Below are 10802 nucleotides of genomic sequence, written 5' to 3' on the forward strand. Positions count from 1 at the left end.
AGCAAAAACAAGTACACACTGTGTTCTATTTTTCAATTAATGCAGTATATGTAAGGTAAAAAGTAGTACTGGTTGAAATAAACAAATAATACCAAATGTTATATATAGTATAACCAGTAGATGGCTATTTTTAAACATGGTTTTAAAACTCTTGCTACTAAGAACTGTGTTTTAAAGTGCTTAGCCTTTCTTAGGTATTGCATTTGGATGTACATTTAGACATTATCGTAGACTAATTTTTTTTTCAGCTTAGATATTATTTTATTTTTATTAATTTATTTTTCCAGTGATGTTGAATCTTCTGGCTCAGCTAACTGGTAAACAGTCTCCAGCTGAGCAGCTCTCTCTCTCTGTGTGTTATTTATATATGTTATATATTTAATTATTATTATTATTATTATTATTTCAATTTATCAAAATCTACAGTAGTCTAAATGCACATAAAGATAGTTTCAGGCTTGATTAAAGGGTTACTCCAACCCCCCAAAAAGTGTCATTAATCACTTACCTCCATGTTGTTCCAAAAACCTGTAAAAGCTTCATTCGTCTTCGGAACACAAATTAAGATATTTTGATGCATTCTGACCTCTCTGACCCTCCTACCCTGTTGAAAAAAAAAAACAGTATATGCTGGTTAGGTAGGTTTTAATGCTGGGACACTGGCTTTAGCTGGTTTATGCTGTACCTTAGCTGGTTTATGCTGGTCGAGAATACTTTTTGTACGCAAACGACTTTATGCAACAATTCGTCTCCTCCGTATTACCCTAATAATATTGGAACGTATATCGAACGCAAACAGTGTACGCTGTGCTGTGTCAGCAGCATCCCACGGATTTTATTCAAATCAAAGCATTAACGACGTAACCAGCATATCTGCCTGATGTCCCTGGTGAAAAACAACAGCATATGCTGGTTAGGTATGTTTTGATGCTGGTTTAAGCTGGTCCTTTGCTGGTTTATGCTGGTCATGTTGCTGGTCAAGGACCAGCATAAACCAGCAAAAGACCAGCTTAAACCAGCATAAAAACATACCTAACCAGCATCCCAGCATCAAAACATACCTACCAGCATATGCTGTTTTTTTCACCAGGGGTTGATCATGTTAATTACATTGCTTTCTATGGGAGGGTCAGAGAGCTGTCAGAATGCATCAAAAATGTCTTAATTTGTGTTCCGAAGACAAATGAAGCTTTTACGGGTTTGTAGCAACATCGGGTAAGTGATTACTGACAAAATTTTCATTTTGGAGTGGAGTAGCCCTTTAATATCATGTATGATCTACTTCATACAGCAACTTTTTTAAACACATACAACACTTTATTATTATTATTATTATTATTATTATTATTATTATTTTCTTTTGAGGTGATAACTGAAACCCAAGGTCAAAGTGAAGCATTTGGTTAGTTTACTCATCCTGCTGTGGGTGAGACTTTGTGGTTCTTCACTGTATGTATGATGCATAGCCATTGATATATTTTACTCAGCTTGTCTAAGTTTTATTTATAAACTATACAAACTATAACAGAGAAAATTACTTTTAAAAGTAATGCATTACAATATTGCGTTATTCCCTAAAAAAGTAGCTATTTGGATTACTTTTTATGGAAAGTAATGTGTTATTCATATTTAAACCAAACTATAACACATGTATTTAGTTACTTACAGTGTTAGGGAAAGTTACTTTTAAAAGTAATGCATTACAATATTGCGTTACTCCCTTAAAAAGTAGCTAACTGCATTACTTTTTATGGAAAGTGTTACTTTTGTGTTATTTTTTAAATTAAAATCTGGGCTGGGCTTTCTTGTTTGTTTTTGATATAAAACACACACAAATATTTTACAATTTAATGAAAATTATGTCACAAAATCCTAAAAAAAGAAAAAAATCTTAATGTCTTAAAAGTAGGCCTAGTTTCATATATTTATATTTTGCATTTATTGAACACACAGTCAACCTGTGATAGCAGTTTGCTACATTTACCTAATATATGATTTTAATGATAACATATTGTGCAATATCAATTTGCAGTTTCATGTTAAGCAGAGGCTTTTTTTTTTCAAATATGGGGGACAGGCAGTTATCAGTAACTACTGCTGGTAACTAGGTATTAATATCTTTGGTCACATCATCTATGAACAAACTCAGACAGACTGTTTTTAAAGAACTGTGACACTTTTTTTTTTCAGGATGCTTGAAGAAAATAGTGCAAAGCTGCAGCACTGTTAAAAGTTTTAGGCACTTGTGTAAAAATGCTGTCAAATGTGTCTTCATGTCATTCCAGGAAGACTGAATGATGATAAGATTAGATCAGTGTGGAGCACTGGCTGTTGTCAGACTCCTTGTGCAAACAAAAATCTCACTAGATTATTACAATTAATGGCAAACAGAATGTTTGGAAATGTAAACCAATATTTTTTTACTGACACACTACAGCAAAAGATAGAAATAACTTACTTTAAACCATTTTGTAGCTGGTGAAAATACTAGTGGCCTAAAACTTTTGCACAGTACTGTATGTTATATGTTGAGAGACAAATAAGCTGTGACACTCAGGAAAGTATTATTTATCCCACTTGCTTGTAATGTATCAGTGTTTGTGTTGAGTCTTCAGGTTGTTCGAAAGTCATAAAAAGCTGCTGTAAGTTTTCAAGCTGAGGTGGGTGTTTGTTACTGCCATCAGCAAAAACCTTTGATAATCCCAAGAATACTAAAAAATAAAAAAAGTAATAAAAATTAATTTCAATCTCAAAAGCAACAATTAACCAGACAGGAGAATTATATTTAAAGTTTATGAAAAGCAACTCACCTATCATGACAATGGCCAGAACAGCAAAAATCAGACCAAATATTAGAGTATGACTCGGTTGTGTTTTCAGCTCAATATGATGCACTACTGTGTAATTATGACCTTTAGTTAGTTGTGTTGGAACTGTAAATAAAGTGCAGTATGTAGTATACTGTGTTGAGTGGGGCGGGGCCGAGAGCCATGGGAACGGAACGAGGCAGGTGGAGTATAATGATAATGAGCGACACCTGCGCCACTCACCGGTCTCGAGTCCCACGGAGGAGCTCCGGAAGGATAAAAGGAGGAGCAAAGACAGTTAAAGACGAGAGAGGACCAGGCCTGGACTTTATTTTGCGTTTTGTGTGCGGCAGTCGTCCCTGAGGGGCTGCCGCTTTACTTTTGTGTTTGTTTTTTTTATGATTAAAGTGTTTGAATGTTTGCCGGTTCCTGCCTCCTTCTTCCCGTTCAATGAACTTCATTACCTTGGTGCTGAAACCCGGGAGGAAGGAGGGACATGCTGTCAGAAGAACCCTCGCTGCTGAGCGGGATCGCGGTACTGAGGAGGTCGGGCAGCACGAAGGAGTGGACGAATGTGGCTGCCCGAGGCAGTGGTGCTGGAGTGATTGTACCATAGGTGGGTTCGAGGAGGGGTGGCTGCCATCCGAGAGGGAGCGGAGGAGTCGGTGCCGTTTGCCAGGAGGCCGGAGCCTGCTGTCGTCTGCCATGTTGGGGAGGAGCAAGGTGATCACCATTGATGTGTAGTCTGGTGCCATTGCCAAAATTTTCTGTTCTGTCTATGTTTGTACAGTAATAACTTCCTAAGTTATCAAAAGTGAATTTATTTATGAACAGACTATGATTAGACTGCACTGAATACTTTGAATCTATTATTGAAGTAAAATGTTGCTGGTGGGTTTGAGAAGGAGCGTAATATCAGAACTGGAGGATCTGGTGGATCCACTAACAACCACATCACATCCTTTACATCAAGATCGCAGTTTATGGTCACATTTTGATCCAAATGTAATAACTGATCTGTTAACGCCTCTGCCACTTGCCACCATATAAAAAAAAAAGTAATCACACTTCTAAAAATAACTTTATAGAGTATCCTGACTATCAAATAATATTCAAAGGATAATAAACTCACAGATCTGGAGCTGCATAATTCTTGTTTTGTTAAAACAATTGGTCGAGCGCTTCAGCGTGATGTTGTCTTGTGTGTTTCACATCCCGTTGGAGATTTTTTACCTTTGAGCTTTCAGTAGCAGAGGAAGTTGAAGTTGTATTTGCTCTGACCACACACATAGGCCTTTGTTCTTATATACACCATTTGGAATTATGTTTGTAAAATTGTATTGCTTTATTATGTTTTACAGCTAATGTACACCAAGTGGCGCCAAAACGAGTTTTGTATTCTAAGTAATATTCTATTGAGTTTTATGTATATTTACAACAAAAGCATGGGTCAGGAAATATGTGTCAAACACACACACACACACACACACACACACACACATAAATATCTAGTCTGTATACATCAAAGACCTTAGCAACTAAAACACATCACGCCAGTACAAACTATGATTACAACACAGACTTAAACAGCTATGCTTCATCAACACTGTTATTTTACTGTGAAGTTGCTTTGAAACAATTTGTAGACCTATTGTTCAAGGCACTATATTAATAAATGTGACTAAAACAGCTGTGAAATGGCTCCGTGTGAGCAAATAGAAATAGGCATTAATTAATTAAGTGTGGGGGGGAGGGTGTTACCAGGTGTGACTCACAATGAAACAGTTTACAACATAGCCCACCGCACAGAATACTGTGTTCCACAATACAATGAACTTCACCTTTCATTTTCAGAGTAAAATATTTCTTGAATGTCACCAGTGATTTTTGGCTGCCATTTCTGTGATATGTGATGATGCCCCAGTAGAAGAGCTGCTTGTGAGCTATCTTTCCCTGGTGGTGCATCATCATTAGGTTTGCCAGTTGTCGAGCACATTGTACGTACCTCCTCAGGTGTTTGCTCCTTACAATCAAGGCCTTGTATCTGCAGAAGCAACACGCCACCTTACGAGGTGGCAGGTGGGAAGAATAGAGGCAGATGTTATTAAATACATTAGCGTCCTCTGTTTAACACCTTGCAATTCATGGCAAGGCATATGGGGAGGCAATGCCTTTTAAGTGGTATATCCTGTGCCAATTTAGTTCTTCACACAAGTTCTCTAACACCTCTGGGCTGTTGAAAGATAACCAGAAACAAGGCTAGAAGCAAGTCTGGCTCCCTAGTTTACCTCCAACAGTAGGGGACAGTTGAAAGAAAATAAAAGAAGGCACAAGGCTAGAAGAAGACTGCTGAAGATTTTTTTCTTTGTACTGTACATCAGGCTCTGAGACAGGTCTGCTGATGTAAGAGTTGAATGTCACAATAATCACAACTCCTCATCTCAGCACTGCAGAGGTAAGAAATTTGGTGGCACTGAGATGTTGTACCTCTTCTGGTACCAGTTACCTTCTTTGCCTGGAGTAGAGTCTTGAGATTGAAAGAAGATAATATAATCTTCTCTTTTGAGCTCCTTCCATGCCTCTAGCCAGAGATTGGCAACTTCAGTCTTGGAGGGCCACCATCTTGCAGAGTTTAGCTTCATCCCTAATCAAACCCGCCTAAACAAGCTAATCAAGGTCTTTAGAAAGCTACAGGGAGGTGTGTTTAATTAGGGTTGAGCTTCCATTCCATTCGGAAGGGCTCATTTCTATGTCCTAAACCATTCGAAAGGTTTACCCTCCAGAGTGAGAGCTTTTAAAGGTTAAAAGGAGTAGGAAACCAAACTTTTTTTTTTTTTTTTTAAGTGCCCTTATGGAGGCACCGTCATCATGCAAAGACTTTGAAGTGGCCAGTTTAGAGCACTTTGGTTTGGAATGATCCTTCTTGGCCATGATTGTTTTTGCTCCAAAGTGCCCTCCAAGACCGAAGTTGCCTATCCACGCTCTAGAGGACATAAGCCTTAGGGGCCAATGACATCCCTCGTAAGTTCCTTTCCAGCATGTAGTTGTAAGTTTAAGAGAGTTTACATTGTGATATACACAGGTCCAGCAGTAAAAGCCCAGACTTTGCATTGTCAAACATGGAGTTTTGAGATAAAGGCTCTTAAGGAGGTTAAAGAGATTTAGATTAGTCCACCTCACCTCATCGCAGGCTCATGGTGACTAGAATTCCTTGTTAGTTTTATGAGGATTGAGTAGCTTTTGTTTTAGAATTAAAACAAGAAACTAAACTAACCAATCTGGACTAACCATAGATCGTCCACGTCCAAACAACTGCCTGCTGACCATACTATTTATCATCGCTCTCTAATTTATCTCACTGGTAACCAGCATTGCACCCGCTAATCTGAATTCTGTACATCGTCATTTTGCACTTCTGAACTGTCGGTCAATATCGGACAAAGCCCCTTATCTCAATGAAATTATCACTGACAAAAGGCTTGACATTTTTCTACTCACTGAAACCTGGCAAGCTCCGGCTGATTTTCTCCAGTTAAATCTTCTTGCACCTGATGGATATAAGTATCTCGCTCGACCTCGAATGCATGGCAAAGGGGGTGGTCTTGCCGTCATTTATCGGGACAGTCTTCGACTGAAACAACTTGATTTTCACAACACCAATTCGTTTGAATATATGGTATTGAAAGCTGACAATTATCTTGCTCTACCGTCCTCCTAAAGCCCTCTCCAGCTTTTTTTCTGAACTCAGTGAACTGTTATCCCTTGCCTGTTCATTGTCATTCCCTATTCTCCTGCTTGGTGACTTCAATATTCATGTTGATATAGTTTGCTCCAACACTACTCAGTTACTGTCTGTTTTTGAATGTTTTGATCTGACACAGCATGTTTGCGTTCCTACCCATATTCGTGGTCATACCCTTGATCTAATATGTACATCTTGGGGGGGATATTACTTCCATTTCTGCTTCTGACACCGGTATTTCTGACCATAAACTTCTTGACTTTAGTCTCAATCTTCCTATGCATTCTAAATGCCTTAAGACTGTTATTTCATACCGCAATCTGAAAGCTATTGATACTGTATCATTTTGTACTTCCATTGTCTCTTCGAACCTCTCTGATGTCATTGATATTTCTTCTCCGTCTGTGATACTTTCTAATTACCACTCTGTAATTTCTGAAATCCTACAGCAGCATGCTCCTATTAAGACCAGAAATGTCCCCGCTACTCACTCTTCTCCTTGGTATACCCCTGAGCTCCGTATTCTTAAGGCTACTGGTAGATGGCTTGAACGTCTTTACAGGAGAACCGGTCTTACTGTTCATTATTTGGCTTTTCTTGATCATCTCAAATCTTATAAATCCGCTCTCACTTCAGCTCGCTCTAATTTTGTCTCTGCCACAATTAATAAATCAAGCAATAGGCCAAAAACGTTATTTAATACAATAAATAAACTTACTAACCCCCCACCTCAGGATGCTCTAGCGTCAACTGACTTTTGCTGCTCCTTTTTGGATTATTTGCTCGAAAAGACTAATGCTGTCCACCAATGTTTCCCTACTGATACAGAGCTCAGCCATCCATCAAATCTTTCCAGTCAGTCTTTGTCTTGTTTTTCCCTGACGACCCCAGAATCTGTCTCTAAGCTAATCTTGAAATCCAACTCTTCATCGTGTCACCTTGATCCTGCTCCTACTCCTCTCCTGAAACTTTGTCACACTTCATCTCTGCACCTATCTCTCATTTCATCAATGCATCTCTTACCTCCGCTTCATTTCCTCTGCCACTAAAAACTGCTGCAGTTACACCAGTTCTCAAGAAACCCAACCTCGACCCCTCAGTTCTGTCTAATTATCGTCCCATTTCTAATTTACCTTTCATATCTAAATTACTGGAAAGTACTGTTGCTGCCCAACTCCAGTCTTTTCTAGTTGATAATAATCTCTTTGACCCTTTTCAATCTGGTTTTCGCCCCCTCTATAGTACTGAAACTGCACTTGTAAAGGTAGTGAATGATCTACTGCTTTCTAGTGATTCTGGCTCCTTGTCTATATTACTGCTACTTGATCTCAGCTCTGCCTTCGACACTGTCTCCCATGATTTACTTATTTCTCACCTCTCTGATCTGGGTATTTCTGGTACTGCTCTCTCTTGGTTTTCTTCCTATCTCTCAGGTAGACAATTCTACATCTCTGTTAAGGATTTTCGATCACCCACTGTCCCCCTGAAGCGAGGTGTTCCCCAGGGATCTGTTCTAGGCCCACTATTATTCACAATTTACATAATCCCACTTGGTCTGATTTTACAACGTCATGGTCTAAATTATCACTTTTATGCAGACGACATTCAACTTTATTCTATCTGTACACCTACTCTATCCGCCCAAATTGACAAAATCTCTGCTTGTGTGAAGGACATTAAAGATTGGCTTAACTTAAATTTTCTGAAACTCAATATGGACAAAACTGAGATAATTTTCATTGGAACCCCAGCACTTACCAGCAACATCTCTACCAGTTTCACCTGTGAGATTGCTGGCTCTCACATCAAAACATCTACTTCTGTCAAAAATTTAGGTGTAATCCTTGACTCCACACTTTCCTTTCAGTCTCACATTAAATCTGTCACTAAATCTGCATTCTTCCATTTACGCCATATTGCCCAACTGCGTCCCTTCATCAGCACCAAAGACGCTGAAACTGTCATCCATGCATTTGTCTCTTCACGCATTGATTTCTGTAATGCCCTTTTCATTGGTCTGCCTGCCAGCTCCATCTCCAGATTACAATATATTCAAAACTCTGCGGCTAGAATACTCACTCATACCAAACGTTCTGCTCATATAACCCCAATCTTGTATGACCTCCATTGGCTCCCAGTTGTATACCGTATAAAATTCAAAATTCTCCTCCTTGTTTTTAAATCCTTAAATGGCCTAGCTCCCTCCTATCTTTGCAATATGCTTGTCCCCTACATCCCTACTCGATCACTACGTTCCTCCGACTCTGGCCTTCTTGCTGTCCCTTCGGTACCGCCTCTCTTCAATGGGGGGCAGATCATTTAGTGTTATTGCACCCAAACTTTGGAACTCTCTACCACGCTCACTCTGTTCTGTCACTAATATCTCAGAATTTAAATCTTTACTCAAAACTCACTTGTTTTCTGAATGTTACACCTCTGATTTGATAAACTGACTGCTCTGCTTGATCAACCTGTACTCTGCATGTTTGTCTCTTAGGTCTTGTTTTGTATTTCCAGTTTGTTATATTTGACTTCTTGTATATTTGTTTACCTAATGTTTCTCTACTTGACTACTGTTTCTTTCAATGTTTTGTCCGTACTATCTCTTCTTTGTTACATTCATTGTAAAGTGTCCTTGAGCTCTGGAAAGGCGCTATATAAATAAAAAATATTATTATTATTATTATTAAACCACTTTCATTGTTGCACCTTGTCACTTGCTCCCTCTAGTCAGGCTAAGTTTACAACCCATTCTCACTCTCAAGGCGTCAAAAACTGCAGAATGGTCAAGCACCTTTAGTGTCACTATGAAGACGTCAACGGCGCCCCTCAGCATCACTATATAGACGAACTGGGACCTACATTGATTTTAATGGGAAACTTTTGCTGTCATAACACAGACGTGAAGGACATGAGATGATGATCGCTATGAAATCACGTTCAAGAAGTCTCATTCAGCACACATCGCGATATTTGCCATCAGTTTACGTGTGCCACAGGTTGGGTGAGTAGTTGTAAATACGCTGTCTTAATGTTTGTTTTAAAATGTAATGTACCCTGTCTTCTTTATTAATCAGATTAGCGCCGTATGTTTATTTGCTTAATTATATCTGTCATCCGAGGCTGTGTTTGCATTTCATTCCGTTTAACTAAAGGAACACACCTGCTAACTAGGGCAATTAAACTCTATCTGTCACATGACGTGCCATAGACCTTGGATCAGTTTTATATTCATATCAGGTTCAAAGTTGTAAGTTGTATCTGTAGTAAAATCATGGCAACCACAACACTTACAACAGCAACTGCAGTTGTACTGTGATATTTTAGGTTAAAACACAGTAAACATGACACTTACCATGTTTTTACCACAGTACATGTAGTTGTACTGTGATATTTGAAGTTAAAACACATTAAACATGACACACTTACCATGTTTTTACCCCAGTAACTGCAGTTGTACTGTGATACTTGAAGTCAAAACACAGTAAACATGACACTTACCATGTTTTACCACAGTAACTGCAGTTTCACTGTGAAATTTTAAGTGAAATCAGTAAACGTGGCACTTACAATGTTTTTACTACAGTAACTGTAGTTGTACTGTGATATTTGAAGTTAAAAGAGTGACACTTGCCATGTTTTTACCACAGTAACTGCAGTTTTGTTGTGATATTTGAAGTTAAAAAACAGTAAACATGACACTTATGTTTTTACCACGGTAACTGTAGTTGTACTGTGAAATCTGAAGTTAAAACAGAGTAAACAGGACACTTACCATGTTTTTGCCACAGTAACTGTAGTTTGCTGTGGCAGTTTCGGTAAAAAAGGCACAATAACCACAACACTTAATATGCTTTTACTGCAGTATCGTTAGCTTGACTGTGATATGTATAGTAATAGCACAGTGATCACCAAACTTACTATGGTTTTACCACTGTAATACTAGTTTTGATGTGCTTTTACGACAGATACCACAGTAATCACTACACTTACTATTCCATGCTTGTAAAACCTTTTATTGTAAAAACAAAAAAAAAAGTAAAAAATTGAACTTGCAGTTCATTTATATCAGTTTTTAACTTCAATATTTTGCTCACAGATCATTATTAACATTCTCTATATAATTCTCTTTTCTTTCCCTTTTTTAGCTGAGAAGCCCTAAAGGAAGCAGTCAGCCCAGTCTTGTTTGTGGAGAGGTCTTCATTTAGAAACAGAGAAGACAGAAAGCTGAGGAGGGAGACATTTGCAGTGGC

This window comes from Labeo rohita, chromosome 22, assembly GCF_022985175.1.
Source record: "Labeo rohita strain BAU-BD-2019 chromosome 22, IGBB_LRoh.1.0, whole genome shotgun sequence".
NCBI lineage: Eukaryota > Metazoa > Chordata > Actinopteri > Cypriniformes > Cyprinidae > Labeo > Labeo rohita.